The sequence below is a fragment of the Herpailurus yagouaroundi genome, unplaced genomic scaffold, assembly GCF_014898765.1.
Source record: "Herpailurus yagouaroundi ecotype Mexico unplaced genomic scaffold, PumYag 203, whole genome shotgun sequence".
NCBI lineage: Eukaryota > Metazoa > Chordata > Mammalia > Carnivora > Felidae > Herpailurus > Herpailurus yagouaroundi.
This window is the reverse complement of record NW_024412434.1, coordinates 5493062-5512670: the sequence shown is the minus strand read 5'-3', so window position 1 is coordinate 5512670 and position 19609 is coordinate 5493062. Positions and strand designations below refer to the sequence as shown.

At 46.6% G+C, this 19609-nt stretch overlaps 2 long non-coding RNA genes across 2 annotated transcripts; both read left to right on the top strand.

The window, feature by feature from the left end:
• Window positions 1-8673: 8673 nt before the first annotated feature.
• On the top strand, window positions 8674-15693 carry LOC121014646 (uncharacterized). Its single transcript, XR_005783328.1, has 2 exons — window positions 8674-9353; window positions 14310-15693. It is a non-coding gene; the product is annotated as an uncharacterized LOC121014646 (long non-coding RNA).
• A 276-nt stretch (window positions 15694-15969) lies between these two features.
• LOC121014645 (uncharacterized) lies at window positions 15970-18399 on the top strand. Its single transcript, XR_005783327.1, has 2 exons — window positions 15970-17743; window positions 18205-18399. It is a non-coding gene; the product is annotated as an uncharacterized LOC121014645 (long non-coding RNA).
• Window positions 18400-19609: the final 1210 nt, after the last annotated feature.

The following is a 19609-nucleotide window of genomic DNA, read 5'->3' as shown; positions in this document are numbered from 1 at the left end:
TAGCTTAAGCAACCGGTGGACGGAGGAGCTACTTACTGAAATAGTCTTCGAAGATGTTGGTGTCCTGCCCGGATCACTTTACAGGCCACTAAACCCATCTGCCAAATACCAAATACCAGAAAATGGCCCTCAGCCACATAGAATCCAGTAGCTGCCTCAGGCAGGAGGTCACACCCCCAGACCTGCAACTAATGACCAACAGGTATAGAGGTACAAAAGGCTGGCTCTTTTGTTTCAAGGTGGGACTAGTTCTGTGGGACCCTTCATGCTTCAGGGATACCTGAGAAATGAAGCCATAACTAGACCCCAGCTCTATGCTTAGGTCCTTCCTCTGGTCTGTCCTATATCTCTTACTTCCTTTCTCCTAAGAGCACTCCTTCAGTAAATCACAGTCGCCCAAATCCCTATCTCAAACTCTGCTTTTAGGAAACCCACCCTAGATAGTTGGTACAAAGGATGCTCTTCAGAGCAAATTATAAAGATGAGATTCTGGAGTTGATCACTTGCCAACTAGCTGGCAATGAGGACCTCATTGTTGGTGGTAAGAGCGGCAGATTTGAAAGACCTGGCCTGATGTAGCAGTACCTTTGCTGAGGTTTTCACCTGTGGCAAGCTGAAAGGGATACAAATTGAAGATGCACTGGTTTGTGCAATATCTCTGGTGCCTGAGGTATGGGACAGATAATAATTAAAGGGCTGTGGAATTGGTGGTTATTGCTGATCAACATTAACGGATTAAAGAGAGAAAATGACAGGTTCAGGCAATCAATTACCAATTCAAAGCAACATGTGAGAGACAGTGGCTTCCTTGGCAATGTTAAACAAACAAACTAATAAACTAATAAAAAAATATCTCCTTTACTCAGAAACTAATCCAGCTGTAATCCAAATTCTCAAGACTTTAAGTAAAGCAGATCTCTTACATCCATCAGGGCCTGATACAGATTGGAAGGCACTGAGTGGGACTGAGATGTGGACTGGGTGTTTCTGGGTAAATGTGCTAGAGAACCTTCCAGTTGCCGGATTCCTCTGAACTTTTTCAATGGATAGAAGTGTCTCACTCTGAGGAGAGCAGCTTTCCCTTAACTGAACATTTTGCAGAAGCCTCAAATGAGGCAAATGCCCATCATATCATGCTTATTCTCTTAGCATATTCCTTCCTCCCTTTCTGCCTGGCCACCAGACCAATGACTAGGGCTACGTTCAGGGTGACTAAGTGCTGGGCCTGCTAAGGGAAAAAAAGAATTATAGAACCAAAAGAATTGTATACCAAGGTTGCTGTGGGATTGGGCTAACGTGTACTGGCAGGAACTAGAGGTATATGACTGAGATGCATCTCAACAGTGCTGGATCAAGAAGGGAAAACTCTAAATAAAGGCAACTTTATTGCTATGGAAATATTCTCTGTAACATGGATGTAACATCACAGCAAGGGTTTAAGGGCAGATAAATGAAGGAAGTCCTGATATGTTACTGGAATGGCTCTTAGGGGCTTAGAAAAGGCAATGCCAGAATCCTCATGACCAACCACAGAGGAAGGGATCAAAAGGCCATAGAAGTAGATGTACTAGAACAAGTCTGCAGACTAGAAAACCCACCAGCTGACTTTGTCCCTCAGAAGGTCTCAGAGGACAAGCATCTGCCAAAGTGCTAAGAAAAGCACTGTTGAGAGGGGCGCCATCACCATGAAGAAACTTTAGTTAGTATTGACTTCCTCTGCAGTCCAATGCTGGTGTAGACATGTGGTTACAGGCTGGGATTTTCATTTAAGTTTTTACTTCAATTCCGGTAGAGTTAACATATGGCATTATATTAGTTTCAGGTGTACAATATAGCGATTCCACAATTCCATCCATCACCCAGTGCTCATCACGACAAGTGTACTCCTTAATCCCCATCTCCTATTTCCCCCATCTCCCTCACCTACTTCCCCACAGACTGGGGTTTTTGGTAGTAATGAGTATGATATTAGATTCCAGAATAACCGAGGCCAATGGCAGCACTAAGCCATCAGAAGTAATATAGATATTCTTATTGTAACGGCAGCAAGTATGGAAGGGCAACCAGAGATCCCAATCTGTAGTGAGCTATGGGAATGACTAACAAAACATGATGTTCCCAGAGGCAAGATAGATGAACAACCAACAAAGGTATTACCTAATGTATATATAAGCAAAAGAGATCAAAAATAGCTAAGCAGAAGATCGTTGACGGCCCCAGTGAAAAATCACAATCTTTTCCCCAGTTTTCAGATCTGAGCCATTTTTCAGACCTATATCCATCAGCTAAAGGAAAGTCTGGGTCAGCAGTGTCTTTCCTCCAAAGGGACCTATGGCCATTTACCCAGATAACTATACAGTGGGGAAAGCGGAATACCCAGACATTTTGAGAACAGTTGGGTACAGGATCTGAGTTGATGCAGATACCCTGGGTCCCCACATGCCATTATGGTCCCCTGCTACAACAGTGTTACATGAGGGCCTAGTAATAAAGAGGCTGTTGGCCCACAACTGCCTCATGACAGGTCCACAAATCTTGTTTCCCGGTTTCCCAAATGTATAATGGGGGTGGATGTTAGCAGTTGACACAATTGCTAACAGTTCTGGAAACAACAGAATTGGTTTCTTGATCTGTAGAGTAAGTTTTATTATAGTAAGAAAACCCAGGTATAAGCCAATAAATGTGACCCCACTGCTCAGCCAAAATAGTAAATTTTAAGAATCTCATCCTGAGAGGAATGGCAGAGAATGACACTATGTTCAAAAACTTAATGAACTGGTCTTTTGAAGGGGATGGTCCCCATTATATCTCTATTTAACTCACTATCTGGTCTCTACAAAAACTGGATGTATGATAACAGCTGACAATGGACCACCTCACACTGAGCTACTAAGTAGTAGCTCCAACTGCAGCAGCTGTGTGGTATTTTTTCCAGAACAAATTAACACAGCCTTTGGTACATGGGATATAGTTACTGGTCTGGTAAATGTATTATTTCCAGTACCCTTGAAGGAGGAGAATCAGAAACAGTTTACATTCACACAGGCTGAAAAACAGTATACATTTACAGGCTTAGTTAGTCTACAGGAACCTGGGCCATCTGAACCTTCCATAGAACCTTGTGTTTATCCACCATATTGATAATTCCTAGAGATCTGGAGAAAGGCCATGCATTCTGTAGCAATGACCTCTACGTCATTTGAAAAACAGCTTCTGACATACTATATTTCAGAGATTCAGCATCTGCTGGGGCGCCTGGGTGACTCAGTCAGTTGAGCGTCTGACTTCAGCCCAGGTCATGATCTCACAACTCGTGAGTTCCAGCCCCTCATCGGGCTCTGTGCTGACAGTGCAGAACCTGGAGCCTGCTTCAGATTCTGTGTCTCCCTCTCTCTCTGCCCCTCCCCTGCTCATGTGCTCGCGCGCACTCTCTCTCTCTCTCTGTCTCTCAAAATAAATAAACATTAAATAAAAAAAATTACACAGATTGAGCATCTGATGATAAGCCATCAAGTGGCTACATAGCCTGAATTAGGTACTTTTTTTAATGTTTATTTATTTTTGAAGAGAGAGGGAAACAGAAACAGAAACATTGCTGTAACAATCTCTCTCCTTTGCTTCACATCTATGACCTAAATGAAGGAAGAAAAAGTCTAATCTTGCCTCATGAAAGGTTGTCTCAAAGTGGAAGCACCTCCATGGTATAATTCATCCTTCAGAGTTCCCTGTAGGATGAAACTAGACTCCAGTTGAGATCACATCCATGCTTAGCTCTTTCCCCTGCCCTATCCTGCTTTCTTCCTTCACTTTCTCTTTCCTGGGAATGTTCCCTCAATAAATCTCATGCACCTATATCCCTGTCTCGGATTCGGCTTCTAGGGAACCCAATCAGAGACAGAAATAGAAGGGAATGAGCTCAGTTTACAACTGAGGAGAAGTGCCTATGACACATTCAAATAAAATTAATAATCATCTGAATCATAGTGAGGATTTATGGAACTCTTACCAAGTTCTACAGCACTGAGTCTAAGCTTGACTTGCTAATTTTTCCCAACAATACTATAAGATAATTATTATTATACCTATTTTAAAGATGAGGAAAGAAAGGCACAGAGAGATTAAAGAAGTAACTTACCAAAGATCACTGTATTGGTCAGGGCTCTCCACAAAAATGGACAGGAGATAGATAGATAGATAGATAGATAGATAGATAGATAAATTTATTATAAGCAATTGGTTCATACAATTATGAGGGCTGAGAACTCCCAAGATCTGCAGTCAGCAAGGTGGAGATCCAAGAGATCTAATGTATAGTTCTAGTCTGAGTCTGAAGGTCTGAGACCCAGGAGAGCCAATGGTACGAGTTCCTATCTGAAAGCTGGCAGACTCAAGATCTGAGAAAAGCTGATGTTTCAAGTGGAATCCAAAAGCAAGGAAAAAATGATGTCACAGCTCATCAGTCAGGGAGGAGGAGTTCTCTCTTACACACAGGCAATCAGTCTCTTTGTTCTCTTCAGGTCTTCAAGTGATCAGATGAGGCTCACCCACATTAGGAAGGGCAGTCTGCTTTACTCAGTGTATTCAAATGTTAACCTCACCCAGAAATAGCCTCACAGACACACCCTGAATAATGTTTGATAAAATATCTGGGCACCCTGTGGCCCAGCCAAGTTGACACATAAAAATAACCATCATAGTGACCCAGCTGGTAAATAGTGGATCAGGATGTGAACTCCATTGTCAGATGGATATGAAGATTTTGAAGTAAGGGGAAATATCTGGGCTAGAAAGAGACAGAGACTGGGGAGTGACCAGCATGTTGATGATAACTGAAGCCACAGGAGTAAATGAAATAGCCAGGGAGGTCACGTGGTTTAAAAAGAGAAGACAGCCTAAAACAAAAACCTAACGATTCTCAGCATTCAAGAGATGGACTGAGCCAAAGACACTAGGGAAGAATGGCCAGAAAGATGCAAGGGAATTCAGGGGAGACACTAAAGGGAAAGGATGTTGGGGGGGGGGGGCGGTGAAAGGGCAAAGTGACCTAATGACCCTGGCAAGCATCAATCCAGGGGCACTGTAGGCCAGACTGCAGTCATTGAGGACTCAAAGAGAAGAGGATAAATCCAACTAGTAGATGCGTATAAGTTTTTAAAGGAGTGTGTCTCTGAGGAGAGGTGAGAGAAAACTTGGAGCTGAAGGGAGATGTTGGGAAAGGCTTGTCAGCTTGTTTTTAGGATGGACAGACTTCGGCATTTGGGGTCAGTGGGACTTGGGAGCAGCCAGGCTACCAGTCGTTTAGTGTAGGGAATCTCTCAGACATGGGATAAGCCCAGGATTTGAGTCTGAGTCCTGCTCTACCATTCCCCCGTAGGCAGATGCTTTTGCCTCTCCAGGCGTCATTTGTAAAATAGCCTATTTCAAAATACTGTTGCAGGTAAGCCAGAAGTCATGTGAAGACCCTCTGCCAATAATATCATTATTTGCAAATAAGAAAGGCAAAGGAAGACACCTCCAAGCTTTTGAAGCCCAAGAGTCTTTGTGGACAACTGACTCAAGGAAATCCTGAAGCAGGAAAAGCTTTGGAGAAGAGACAAGACTGGTTTGTGCAGGCTGATACTGAGGTCATGGCAGGAAATCAAAAGTGGAAATACTTAGCAGATATGGGGAGACAGAGACCAGACGCAGGAGAATAGTCGGAGATGGTGAGAGAGTGCTGGCGTTCCTCAGCCCAGAGGTGAGCATGAGTCAACACGGGGTTGTGTAATGCTTGGCAAAGTCTCACAAGAACAACCATAACTGCTGTGCATTTAGCAATTACTTTGTGTCAGGCGCTTTTCCTATATCTTCCGATGCCACGATTATCTGCAGTTTACAGGTGAGAAAATGGAGGCCAGAGAGGTCACCCAACTAATAAATGATTCAAACACAGTCACTCTGGCTCCCAAACCTACATTCTTTCCACTCCCTCATGCTGCTCCAAAGCACGGTATCTTAGGGGACAAAAGGAAACAGCTCACTGGGCCGAGGAATGTTGAGAGGGTGTGATGTATGGAGGCCCAGAAAGGGTAGAGTTTCAGGACTGTGGAACGGGCAGACAGTGCCACATACTGCAGACAAGGAGGATGAGCTGAGAAGCACTACTGATTTGGTGAGCAGACGCTTCCCAGAAGGGCAGATGGCTGAGGGCAGGGACTGTGTCAGGAGAAACCAAGGTGCCCACATAGAGCAGGACTGCTCTGGTGATCCCGCAGTGGTGTTGGTGGAGAAACTCCTACAGCAGGCAATTCAGCCATTGTCTGATGGTCACTTCGTGTGGCTAAGCAGGGAAGGAAAAGTCAAAGCACTCGGCCTCACACAGCTCACAACTTAATTAGGGACACTGGCTTTCAAACATGACAACCAGAGACCATACGGCCTGGAGGGAGTATGCGTCTACCCCAAGATGCCACCCATTGCCATGACTTCTGTCAGCTTCTGGGGGCGGGGGGTGGGACATGAGCTCCTGAGAGAGAGCTGGGCCAGCCGTCTGTATGGCATCTGTGTGTGATGGCAGTGGAAGCCCAGAGGGATGCTGACCTCCCCAACAGCGTGTGTTGCTGGAGTAGAAAACAGAGTACAGGACAGATCGCTAAGTAGCACCCGCATGTCGGGGACAGGCAGAAACAAGTGGACCCCTAATGACACTGAGAAAGAGTGGCCAGAGGGGAAGGAGGACAGGCAAGACCCTAGGTAGGGAAGATATGAACTGAGGCTGAATCCCTCATTTGAGTGTCCCCTTTCAGCCAGAGCCAAGAGGGGCCACTTCCTCTCTCTACACCTGCCTTGGCAGCTCATTGCTCTCCTAGTCTGTCCAGCCAATTCAGCAGTATTTCCTCTTTCCCGCCTCATTTTCTAAATTTGCAGGCCAGTAAGTGTCATCCTTGTGAGAGAAACAAGAGTCTGGACTCTTCTCTCCTGTTGCACTTCCGCCTTCCAACTGCCTCTCACCTGTTGCAGGTCAAAAGAGGACACACAGAATTCCTCTGCTGGACGGCCTCGGCCTCGGTTGCCTCTGCCAGAGAATCTTCCAGCTGCCACAGTGCCTGAAATGCCAGCATTCTCATCAGTTCCTCCAGTGAAGAATTATTCTCCCCTCTGGTTTCTGTCTTAAAATGTAAATGTACCTGGAAAAGTAACAGATTTGGTCTCTAACACTCTAGAGCAAGTCCTTGAGAAGACCTCTTTGACATGCCTTAGAGGATTCAATACTTTGGGAGCCCTGGGCAGCTGAAGTTGGCACCAAGAGATGGCTTAGGGAACAGAGAGGGAAGGTGGAGGGGCTGGGGAAAATCGGAGCCCATTACGCAATTTTATCCTGCATTAACCTCATCCCTTGGCCTGGGTTCAGGGCAAGTTGTAATAATTCATTTGTGGCTGAGGCTGTAGACGCTTCGGCCATATCCCCTTGGCCTACCTCAGAACTCACCTGCAGACATTTTCCAAACAACAGTGGGGAAGGTTGGGTGATATGGAGAGTTAATGTCCTGCAGAAATAAATGGGGATCCATTCCGAGGAGTGTTCTATGTGCTCTCTCAGAGGGTCCCCAGCCTGACTGGGCCCCCCAGTTGCCCACAGCAGTAACCCCTTCATTAGTGCACTTTTAATTGCTCACCTTTCAGTGTGCTTCTGGGATCACCTCTGGAAAAAAAAACTATTCACACCCAACAGATATAATAAATATTCACACGCCATACTATTCTTGTTTCAGATTTTGCTTTGGCGGGAATAGGAACCAAGACACCATATTATAAAGGAACTCACCCTGTTGTTCCTAGTACCAATGGAGGAGAAAAAAAAGCCCACTTGCGTCTGAAACAACCCAGAGACCCAGAATTTAGAAATGTACATCAAAATCTCAAATGCCCCTATTCTTTGACCCAGTGACTCTAGAAGTTTCACTTAACTTAAAATAACTAACAGACTGTATGCAAAAATGTATGTGTGAGGATGTTTATTCCCACAAAGAAGAGTAAAAATTGGGAAGCAACTTAAACTTCCAGCAGTAGCAAATGCTTAATAAGTTATGATAATCCTATGTTGCCATTAGAAATAATAAATCGATTTTTCTTCCCGCTTTCCCTGTCTGTGGTAAGTTAAGTGACAAAGCATCATGTGCAGAGTAATCCACTTTTGTAAATACTACATTCACGTGCGAACACGCGTGCAGGAAGAATCTGGAAGGACGACAACAAAATGTTAATAGTGGCTATCTTTGGATGTAAGAATTGGGGATTGTGGATCATTTTCATTTCCTTCTTTATACATTTATTGATGGGTTAAAAACTGTTTTTTTCTTTTTACCACTAAAACAACTTTTAAAACTCCAAAAAAAAAAATTGTAAAAAATAAACTAATGGCCTCAGCCACATAGAACTTGAATTCAGCCGCGAGCCAGAACAGAAGGGAACCGTCCCACTTAGCCAGAGCCAGGACACTGCTCTAAGCAAGTCAGCAACTACATCTGCTCACTGGCGGCCCCGGGAAGCACGGCGTGTCACGTGTCCAGCATGTGCGGGCCCCACCTGACTCAGAGGAAACACGAGCAGCCCGGCATCCACGCTTGGGGTCGCCCCTCAGGCCCGGTCGTACCCCGCCCCGTCCGCCCTCTGCAGACTCCCCCCTCGGGCCTAGAGCCCCAGCTGGCACTCGGCAGGTCCCTTTCCAATTTGCTGCACTTTCGGGAGTTCGTTATTCCCACGGGAAGCGAGGACCTCGTTGCCATGGTGATGTGAGCTTTCCAACCCCGAGACCCGCCCGGGAGGCGCAATCCTTCCTTGCGCGGCCCCGCCTGAACTCCCGGGCTAAGGGCGGCCTCGGTGGGCCCGCCCTGCCCTGTGGGAGAAGGGTTTTAGGCTCCAGATTCTTTGGGCTGGAGGGAAGGGGGGACATTAATTAAGAACCCAAGGGAAGAAGGTAGGGGAAGGAAGACGAATGGATAAGAAGGTTGTTTTTTTTTTTTACAAGCCACTCTGCCCTTTCCTCCCACCCACCGGGACTCTTCAGTCAAAGGCGGTCTCTCTGGATGAGGAGCATTTGGGTGGGGACGTCGGACACTCTGCTTTCCTCTCAACGTCTTCCAGGAACCCCGGGGCATTTTTTAAAGGTTCTGGAACGTAGCTCACTGGAATGAAGCTTTAACCTCTCCTGCCCCTCCAGCCTGGGACTGAAAAGAAGCGGGAGAGCGAGCGGGTCGGAGCGACCAGCCGAGCCCGGTAACGGTGGGTGGAAGGGAGGGCGACGCCTTCGGCGCCCTGCGCTGCGCCGCCCAACCTGGGACCCGGATCACCGCGCAGGGAGCGGCCGGGGTCAGGTAGGAGGCACGCGGCCCACCGGGACCACCGTCGTTCCCCGCCCCCTGCCCCCACGCCCAGCGGGAGGTGGTGCGCCGAGCCGGCCGGGGTGGGGGCCCCGGTGCTGGGGCCACGCCCCGTCGCCCTGACCACGCCCGCTTAACGCCCACTGGCTGCCTGGGTACCTCCCTCCGTGGCGGCGTGGAACTCGCAGACCTTAGCTCTCAGAAAGAATCTTGTCTCCTGTTACTCACCCCAGGGTGGCTGCCCGGGGAAAAGCTCCAAGCATATCACTGACTGGCCTGGAAACCCTTCATCTCTGCTCCATCAGCAGCAGCTCTGATTAATTGAGTCTCCTGGCGTTGGAGCCTCCAACCATTGCCACGCTGTAAATCCCTGGGTGCCTGCTGGCTCAGATCTGGAGCACGTGTACACCCAGGCGCACCCCCTCTCCTCAGCCCTCTTCCCTCTTCCTGCTGCCTCCCTATCCCTGACGCTGTAAGACAGGGTTGCAAGGAAGCTTAGGTTTTTCCAAGAGTCTTTTTCCCTCCAGCCTCTTTTCGCACCGACCTACTCCAAAACCTGACATTTTCCTTCAACCACGCCCTCCCTCCTCTCAGTGTCCACACATACACACAGGCCTGTTCCCTTCCCCTCCATCAGTCCAGTGAGAAGTCAGTTCACCCACAGCAAGAGCACAGACAGTCGACAGCTGCCCACACAGCCCAGGAGGGCTACACACCCAGCAGCACGCCCATGTGGAAATAGTGCTTTTGACAACCCCAGGCATCGTATTTCATGAGTGAGCCAAATGTAGAAAGGATTAGCTGTTTCACCCAATAAGCCCACATCTGTAGTTACATTCTGATGGGGATAAAATTACTCTGGTTATTAATCCTTCTGCTTTAGGGTATAAGCTGATCACCAGCTGGGCTCAGGAAAAAAAAAATCTATCCCAGCTCCCGCCAGCCTTCTTCCCCACCTTCACCTGCCCCATCTTCTGTGCTGCGTTGTACACATATAGGTCTGTATACCAAGTTGAAGGCCACCAACTGAGGCACCTCTAAGACAGAACAAACCCAGTCTGTCCTGTAGAGGACACGCATTCAGTCACGTACGTATTGAGAATCTACTTTATGCAAGACATCATCGGGCTTCACTGTGGCAAGAAACAAAGATGATTCCTGCATGGCCCGTGTCTTTTTCATGCTGAAAAAAGCTGAAGTGGGCGGTCACAAACTGCCTGTGGTTTCTGGGACTTCCTGCCTTGAGGCACCCTGGGTGTATCAGATGGCCTAGGGGAATCCAGTTCAGTATGGGCAGTATTTTCTAAGCCATCTGCCAACAAAGAATGTAACCATTTTCTCTAGCCTTTGCTTATGTGGCTTCCCCTACGGGGAACCAGCAGGACAGGGTAGCTTTGTTTCTATCACTGATCCTTTCTCCTTGGACCCCAGATCTGCAGGCACTGGTGGCTTCCAGGAGTCTCCATTCACACCAAGAAGAGAGAAGCAGTTTGAGAGCCAAAGTTTACTCCTTCCAGATCATCAGGCCTACAGCACCACACACAAAGAAGTGACATTACTGAGAGACCACTTGCCCTAGTCACTTCAGACCTGACCAAGTATGAGCTGACTAAGATCGAAATTGGGACCTCTCAATAGTGAAAAGAGGTGCCATTGATAATTACATGGAACTTTCCTCAGCAAACCACAATGTGCCCACCTTACCTGAAGGGTCATTTCCATTTGCAAGGGCCATGATAAGACGTGCTACTGAAACACAACAGTTGGTTAGCTCCTCCCTGAATCTTTAAGCCCTTTTAAGAATTTTAGATGTGCATCCTGAGAGAATTTCTGTTTTCTAGGGACATTTTCCTAGCATCCTTTTGCTGTAGAGAACTAGCAAACTCCTCCAAAGGACACTGGATTAAAATGCATTTTAAGCCACTCCTGTTTTTAATACTGTTCAGTTCTCATTGCTATGTTGAATTAAATACTCCCTTTTAAAATGAAAAACAAACATCAGTCCCGGTCTGTATACCAAGCTGTGTGGACACTTACTCTTGTGTGGACACTTACTTCAGCCGTTCCCCTCTCCTCCACTGGTTTGCCTCCTTTCCTGATGCATCTATATTGCTGCTCTCCAACCCTGGATCAGCCCAACTATCTGCTTTTATTGGTGCCATCTATGTTTAGGATGCTGGGAGATAATGGAGGTTGTCATCAATAATGTCCATTAAGTGAAAAAATCAGTATTGATGCCATGACACAACGATGCTTCCTACCCTTGAATGCATGTCCCAGTTGCTCAGTCGCTCTGCTGGCTTTCTCATTTTGCATTGTAATGTTCCAAAGCCCTCAGTAACTCAAATCTCCATCGACCCCCTAACTCTTTGCAGTGGCCCTAACTTCTCCAAGAACAAAAAACAAAACAAAATAAGCTTGAGATATGAGCTTCTCAAATTTTCTAAACTCTCTCCCACCTCCAAACTACACACATTAATGAACACCCCTCTTCACTGAAAACTGCTCTCCTTCCCATTCCATCTGCATGACCCCCATAGGTGCTGTCATGTACTTACGTAGGACCTCCTCCCCACAGCCTCGATACAAAATTTTTGACCCTTAGTTGGGCTCCTAAAGACTCAGCTGGATCAGTGAGAACCTTTCCATGGAATTTTGGGTTTGGGGTGAAGAGGGTCAGTCCAGTCTGTCTCCCGTGGCTGCAGCTGTCTGCTTTGTTTCCCCATCAGACTGAAGAAGATGAGGACCTACAGGGAATATAAATGTGCTCATCTCCATATTAAAAAACTAAATAATAAAGACTTTCTTTCATCTCTGCTCCTCCTCAAGTTTCCAGCCCCTTGCCTTCTACCTTCATCTTCTTACCTCCTACAATACCCAATCTACTGCTATAGTCTGGCTCCCTCTCCTCTTCCCTCGGTTGACCTAAATAAAAAGGTAAACTAAGGCAAGCTCAAATCACTAGAATTTAGATTTGGGAATAACAGCACAACCAAAATTCAGAAAATGCATTCCTTAGCAAGCTACAGTCAAGTCCATTGAGGGTTTGGGGCAGGCTATATTTATGGGCAAGGAGTGCAAAGAGGGGGAAGTCCAGCCAAAGTCCAAGTATAGGAAGTTCATGGACTTGAAGATAGGAAGGGATTCTTGACAGATGTTCTTGCTGAGGAGATGAGGCTCACTCTTCTGTAAATCAAGCATTTACAGAAAATCAGTATCTTGGTTCTGAAATTCCATTCTTCTGAGGGCAAATGCATGGGATTCTTTATTTCATATCCTGTGGTTCCATTTTAGATTGAAATCCTTTTATACCTCTTTCCTCATGAGCGGTATATTGCAAACTATGCCCACTTCCTTGCATCCATGCCATTTAACCCACAGCATCTGGCATCAGCAACCCCTCTCTCTACCTTGAATCTTGCACTTAACCTTGCACTTACCTGGTTTTTCTCCTGGTCCTTGCTCTAACACAAAGAAGTTTGACCTGAAGATGCTGTACCAGAATCTAAATGTACTAAGGATCTAAAGCTCTAGGTTTTTCCAAGCTTCTCACCCCATAGAAATGCAATTGGCCTGTTCCCGCTCCCCTGGTGCACACGGACTGTAGTGGAACAAGATGATGGAGAGCTGGGATAGGGGTGGAAGAGGGTGCTAGGGATATATTCCCTAAGCACTGACGTTTTAATGACATTTAAGTTTTGTATTTTCACTTCATGTTAATCAGTGCTTGATTGTGCATTTTAATTTACCATTCCGTTGGCACCAAGGGATCACCCACTTTTAGCGCAATGTTTTCAGGATGCAATGAATTCTCAGTGTCTCAGAGAATTTCTACTCCTAAAGTGAGTCTCTCTGCTCCTCAGATTGAGAAGTACTGACTCAAGGAACAAGCTTCTTTAAAATGTGAGTGCTATCACCCAGCAGCATCAAAGGGCGAGACAGAAATGTAACACCTGAGTCTTGCCCTCAAAAATTCATAGGCTCATTAGGAAATGGACACAGGAACACTTAAATTAAATACACACATGAAGTAACAATGTGGGACATGTCACAAAGTGGTATGTTATTAAGTGATGTGGCAAGAAAGCTTTCCCTGTATGGGAATGACCATGGAGGCTTCCCGGTTTGGGAGGGTTGGGCCATAATTTAAACAGGGCTGTAGATGAAAAGTAAAAAGTTATGTAGACAGAGAAGAAAAGAAATATTCTGGCACAAAGGAAGTTCATGAGAAAACAAAGTCCTGAGCTTGGGATCGAGATCAGAGCCGACTGAATGGAGGGTTCTTATGGGGACAAAGTGGACAATATGGGTTACCCTCTATCAAACTCAGCACATACGCAAGACATCAACACAGCAAGGACACCAACTTTTGCTTAAGAATCTGTTGCTTGCTATTTTTTAAAAAGCATCAAGAAAACATTATGGAGAAAATTAGAGTTGTGTTCCTTGTACTTATTCTATGGTTTTTAATATCGTATATTCACTTCTATGGAGAGTAGAAATGAGACACCACGATCATGACAGTGCTTCTTCCTCTAAAGGTCTAATGCAGCTTGTTAGAAGAAAATCAAGTTGGGGCCACCTTCTGGGAGACTTGAATTCCAAGTGAGGCAGGCAGACTCTTCAGGGCTTCAAGGACAATGACAACCTCACATTCTCTGGGTCTCTGAGGTTACACCCCTAAGTCTAATCCTGGGCTTCAGATCCTTTGCTGCGGCATACAGCTACAAGGTCACACTCATGAGAGTCCTCTTTATTACAGTGATTTATGCCTCTTTGTTTCGTTGCCATTGTTGATTGGCACTGGTTGGAAGAAATAATATCCTCTTGAATGCAAAGCCTCCCTTGCAGAATATCCCCTAAAACAATTGGTGATGTTTATTGCTTTTATCAGCTTGACAGTCTGGAGACAATATTGATGACATTTATACAACTTTTTCATTCCTCCAGGTTAGTGGGACACCACTTTGTTGCCGTCACCTCTACCCACATCGTGCTTGGGACAGCAAGGGTATGGCAGTGCAATGCCGTAAATCCCAAATATCTGTGAGATGAGTAAATGAGTGAATAAGTGAATAATTAAAGAAGATCTGTGCTAAGAAAAGGCATCCCAAGGTTGGCATTGTGAGGGCAGCTGGAGCAGACAGTGGCTAAGGCCGCCTCTGAGCTTAACATCTCTCCTTCCACTGGACGCAGGTCAGGGAGGACGTCCAGTTCGCCAGTCATCTGTCAAAAGAGATCCCCTTTCGGTCCTTTCCCTCGAGCTCTCTGAGAAACATCACACCACCTCCATGGTGGTGGATCTCTGCTCCTCCAAACCTCAGGGAAGATAGTTCTCTCCAGTAGCCAACTCAGCTCTCTCTAACCGCAGTTTCAGTGAGTCCGTCTGCCTGCTCTGTCAATGCCAACGGCTCTTCTCAGGGTCAGGGTAAAACATCGTGAAAGCCAGCCCGGGATGAAAGTCCACAGAAGGACTTGGTGGGGAGGAGGGGAGAGGCATGTGCAGAAACACCGTTCAAGGTGATGGGGATCTGCAAGAGGCAGAGAGGGGCCCCGGGGATTCACGCGGGAAGAGTAATTACATGCAACACAACAGCTCTCCGGGCCAGCATCACTGCCCAGAGCGTGGCCCTGAACGAAGGTGGATTGCTTCAATTATCTGGGCATCTTGATGAATGGGCCCTGCACACGCTCTGGGGAAGATGGAAGGAAACTAGCCACAGATTAATCACTCGTGGCATCACTGAATGCACGGTGTTTAGAGCCTGTGAGCGCCACGGGCACAACAGGTTCACAAAAGCAGAGAGGGAAACGGAAAGCAGTCAGGCCGTGATTAGAAAAAAAAAAGGGGAGGAAGCAAATATAACATTAAGACTCCTCTTTTGGGGGCTAATTTGCATAAAGATAGTGGCAATTGAAGTAGCCCAAGTAGGACTGGACAGTGGAGTATAGTCCTGGAATTGCCTGGCCTAAAGTGCAGCCAGGAGCTGGGGCCCTAAAGGTAACCCTGAACCAGAGAAGGAGGGTCTCAGACGCCAAAGGAGGGAGAGGCGAGGGAAGGAGACAAGAACTGCTGACACCAACCCAGGAAAGGTTTCCAGAGAAGATGAAGCCATGTGCCGTTCCAGCCTCTTCTAGGACTTTCACAGTATGCACCATTAGTGGGGTCTCAGTGCTTCTTTGCCCCAGATTACTATGGGGTATGTGTGTATTTAAATAAAGAGAATTATTTTTCCCTTGAGAAATATCTGATTGTGTGTGTCCAGCATTCAACATATGGTATACCATAAATGTTTGTTGAATCATTGAATAAAAATAGCGTTTGTTACACTTCTCCTGTGTCAGACAATATGCTAAGTGCTTTACACAAATAAATTTAATGTAATTCACACAATCTTCCTATGAGGTGTTTTTCAATTCCTCTTTTGGGGATTGAAAAAAAAAAAAAAAACCTGACGCTCAAATAAGTGAAGTAACTTGTTTAGCTAGTGATGGTATGTGGGATGGAAGAAAAGAAAGGCGAGTGGGGCACATGTGAGACGAGGGGAGATTCAGAGAGAGAGCCGGGGTGGGGGTGGGGAGGAGAGGGAGAGGGAGGGTGGAAGGGACATCTCCCGAAAGGCTTCTTTTGAAAATCATCTGACTTAACCAAAATGTGCCTGGCATGCGGATCCACTTTAATTCGTCTTTAGCATCAGGTGTTGAGTCCCGTGAAGAGCTGTGAAAACTAGCACTGCCTCACGTGGGACTGAAAGAAAATAAACCGACAGGGCAGGATTTTCAATGAACTTACAACCTACGACAGAAGCGACCCCAGCTCTTTGGGCCTCTGACTCCTGAAGCCTTTGGCTACTTCACACAGACAACAGGACAGAGGGGGACCGGTGTGTCCTTTGTCCAGCATCCTGGTTGTCGAGACATGATTCTGTGAACCTCACACAAGGTTCTATTCAGGATAATAACAATAAGAACTGTTGAGTGACTGAAGGGAGACGCGAATAAGAAAAGTCAGATGACCTCACAAATGTGCACACTAAACGATCTGCCTCAGGTGCAGGGAGACAGGACATGATTTGGACTCTGAGCTACCTAGCAGCCTAAGCAATGAAGGAAATAATGAATTGCCATGATATCCATGGGACAAAAATAAACCATGGTTTAGAGCACCATGTGGTATTACTATCAGTGGGTTTCGTGTTTATGTCCCTGGACTCCACACTGGACATTCCAAACCTACAGCAGCAGTAGTCTCTGAGGGTAGGACCGCAAAGGCATCACAAGGCCCTGCTGCATGGAAAGGGCCATCCTGCCTCCTATCGTTGCTGCCACTTCCTTGGAGCCAAACCCCAGAGTAAGAGGAGCCTCAGTGGGCTTCAATGCTGCCCAGGGACACCGCTCTTGGGAGCTTTGTTCCCAACTGGAAGCTGCAGCTGTCCTAAGCCTGAGTTTCCAGCCTCCAGCCAGGGATGGAGTGTTCAGTAACCTGGGAGAAAGCCCCGACATCCAGGGAATAACCCAAAGGGAACAGGTAGAAAATGGTGAATGCCTCTGAGGTATTGGAAAATGCAAATCACAGGACAGGACAGGAGCCATCAAAGGCTGTCCTGTCAGCTCGCTTCAGGAGGCCGGGACAAGAAAGGGAATCCCTCAGGGCCGGTTCCAATGTCAGATCATGGCCCTGGTGGGGGCCCTACAGATGCTACAAGTCAGATTGTAACTTTGATTCAATTACCATGGGCTGAACACTCTTTATACACCTGGGGCTGCTGGGGGAGCCATGTGTTCCAGCTCAATGCATCCCCGCTCTCAACTCCGAGGCGGGCATTTTTATGATTCACGTTTTTAGAGTAGGAAACTGAGGCTCAGAGAGGCAGAGGCCTGAGAAACTCACACCCACTGGTGTTATGTCACTGCGGCTCCTGCTGCTGCTTCTCTAAGGCCACTCATCAGAACTCTCCATTTCCCGGGGCTGGTAAGGACAAGCTCAGCTGTGACTGCGTGTACAGTCCTCTTCCAGTGCACGACAAGGCTTGACAAGTCATAAACGGACCTTTTGAACAATACAAAAAAATGAGATTGCTGGATCATGAAAGTGCAAGTAACTTTGCTCCCTTTTGCATTCTCTTCTTCCTTCCAGCCCAAGTATTTTATAAAGTGTGCGCCATGTCTCCTTCCCAGGCACGAGGGTCTAGGAGGTGAGCGCCACACAGGCCCTGTGCTCTAGTGCTCACACTCCACTGAGGAGACAGACGAGCAGTTGGGGATTTCCACACACCAACAGGAAGGGCTAGCACGGGGTGCCGTGAGGCCACAGAGGAAGCCCCCCGCCCCCATGGGTACACAGGTTCCACCTGCCCGAGAAGTTAGATGTGAAGAAGGCGGAGGTGAGGGATCATACAGATGCCGAGGTTGTGAGACAGGCCCTGGCAAGGGAATTGGTACAGAAGTCACCAGAGGCCTGGGTAGGGGCTCAGGGATGCTGGCTGGTTCCCAGCCGAGCACAATTTTGTCTAGAGATAAAATGTCTGTAGGCATTTTTGGCTGATGCAACTGGGTATGTGTTGAGGGAAGTGGGGGAGGTCGGGGCGGGTGCTACTGGCATCTACCAAGAGGCCAGAGATGCTGCTAACAACCCTACAGTGTACAGGACACTCCCACAACAAAGGATGATCCAGCCCAGAATGTCCAGAATTGAGGACCCTTGCCCTGCAGTCAAGAGGAGCCACTGGAGGCTCTGGGCAGGGCCGGGAAATGATCAGAGCTGTGTTCTTAGCTCTCTTGTCCAGGTTGAAGAAGTTAGGCAACTGACCTTTTTGTGTTTTGTTTTGTTTTGTTTTGTTTTAAGCGGAATGCAGCTCAGAGATTGCCTGTTGGACGCAGAGAGCTGACAGTCCAGAACGGAGAGTCCATCCTGAAAGAACAGGGTACCGTGAGAGCCCCCAGAACGTCTATTTCTTCATCTGTAAAATGGGGTGTGAGATTTACCGAATTTTATTTTATTTAATACATTTTAATTGAATAAATTTTATTTAATACTGTTCTTGATTTATTCCTGTGTTGCCATGATGATCAAATACAATAGTATTTATGAAAGGCTTTGTGAAGTGAAAAGAAATGTGGGTGACAGATATTTTTGTACTATAAAGAGCACCTTTTAACAATTACACAACTATTGTATGCTAATTATATTAAAGTGGAAAATATAATTAAGTGAAAAGAGGACAGTAAAGTTCACCCATCATTTCACTATCCAGAAATAGCATTTTAACATTTAAGTGTATATTTTTAGCATCCTAAACTTGCATGTGTATGTGTGTGTGTGTCATTTATTCAGTAAAAACTGAGATCGTGGGGCACCTGGGTGGCTCAGCCAGTTAAGCATCCAATTCTTGAGCTCAGCTCTCGTCTTGATCTCAGGGTTGTGAGATCAAGGCCAGCATTAGGCTTCATACCCAGCATGGAAAAAAAAAAAAAAAAAGATATATGCACCTTTATAGGGGCACGTGGGCGGCTCAATCACTTGAGCGTCTGACTCTTGACTTTGGTTTAGGTCATGATCTCATGGTTGTGTAAGAGCCCTGCATCAGGCTATGTGCTGGCAGTGCAGCCTGCTCAAGATTCCCACTCTCTGCCCCTCCCCCGCACGCATATGTGTGCACACACACACCTTCTCTGAATTTCTCTCTCAAAATAAATTAATTAATTAAAAAAAACCTGGACTCATGCTTTCCCCACAAATATGCATTACAAATAGCATCCTATATCAATAGCATAGTTTCTATGCTATTATTTTGACAAATGATGTGCTCTGTTCTTCGATAGTTGTGTATTTCAAAGTTTCTGCATTTACAAACAACATTTCCTGGGATTTGCATCTCCTTAAATTTAATTCAGTGAAATGAAAGGGTGATGCTGAGAAACGCACAGTATAGCCAGCCCCACCCCCATCTGTGCCCTTACTACTGCTGATGGGGACACTGTAGGGTGGGATCCTAGAGTTTCAGGCAAATGAGAAGCAGTAAGTACTTCCCTCAGGGATGGAAGAGGTGGGTGCACCTTTGTCAGGATAACTTTGCTTCCTGCTCAGGACTGGGGGGAGGTGGACAGGTGGCCCACCCTGAGAGGCACCTGGTGCATTTCAAAAGGGCCACAAATGTCCCCTAAAATCTGTCCCAGTAGTCCCAGCTAAGGCCACTTCTCCAGAGCCCACGCAACCAGGCTCTGGAGACCTCTGAGCCTGTAACTTGCTT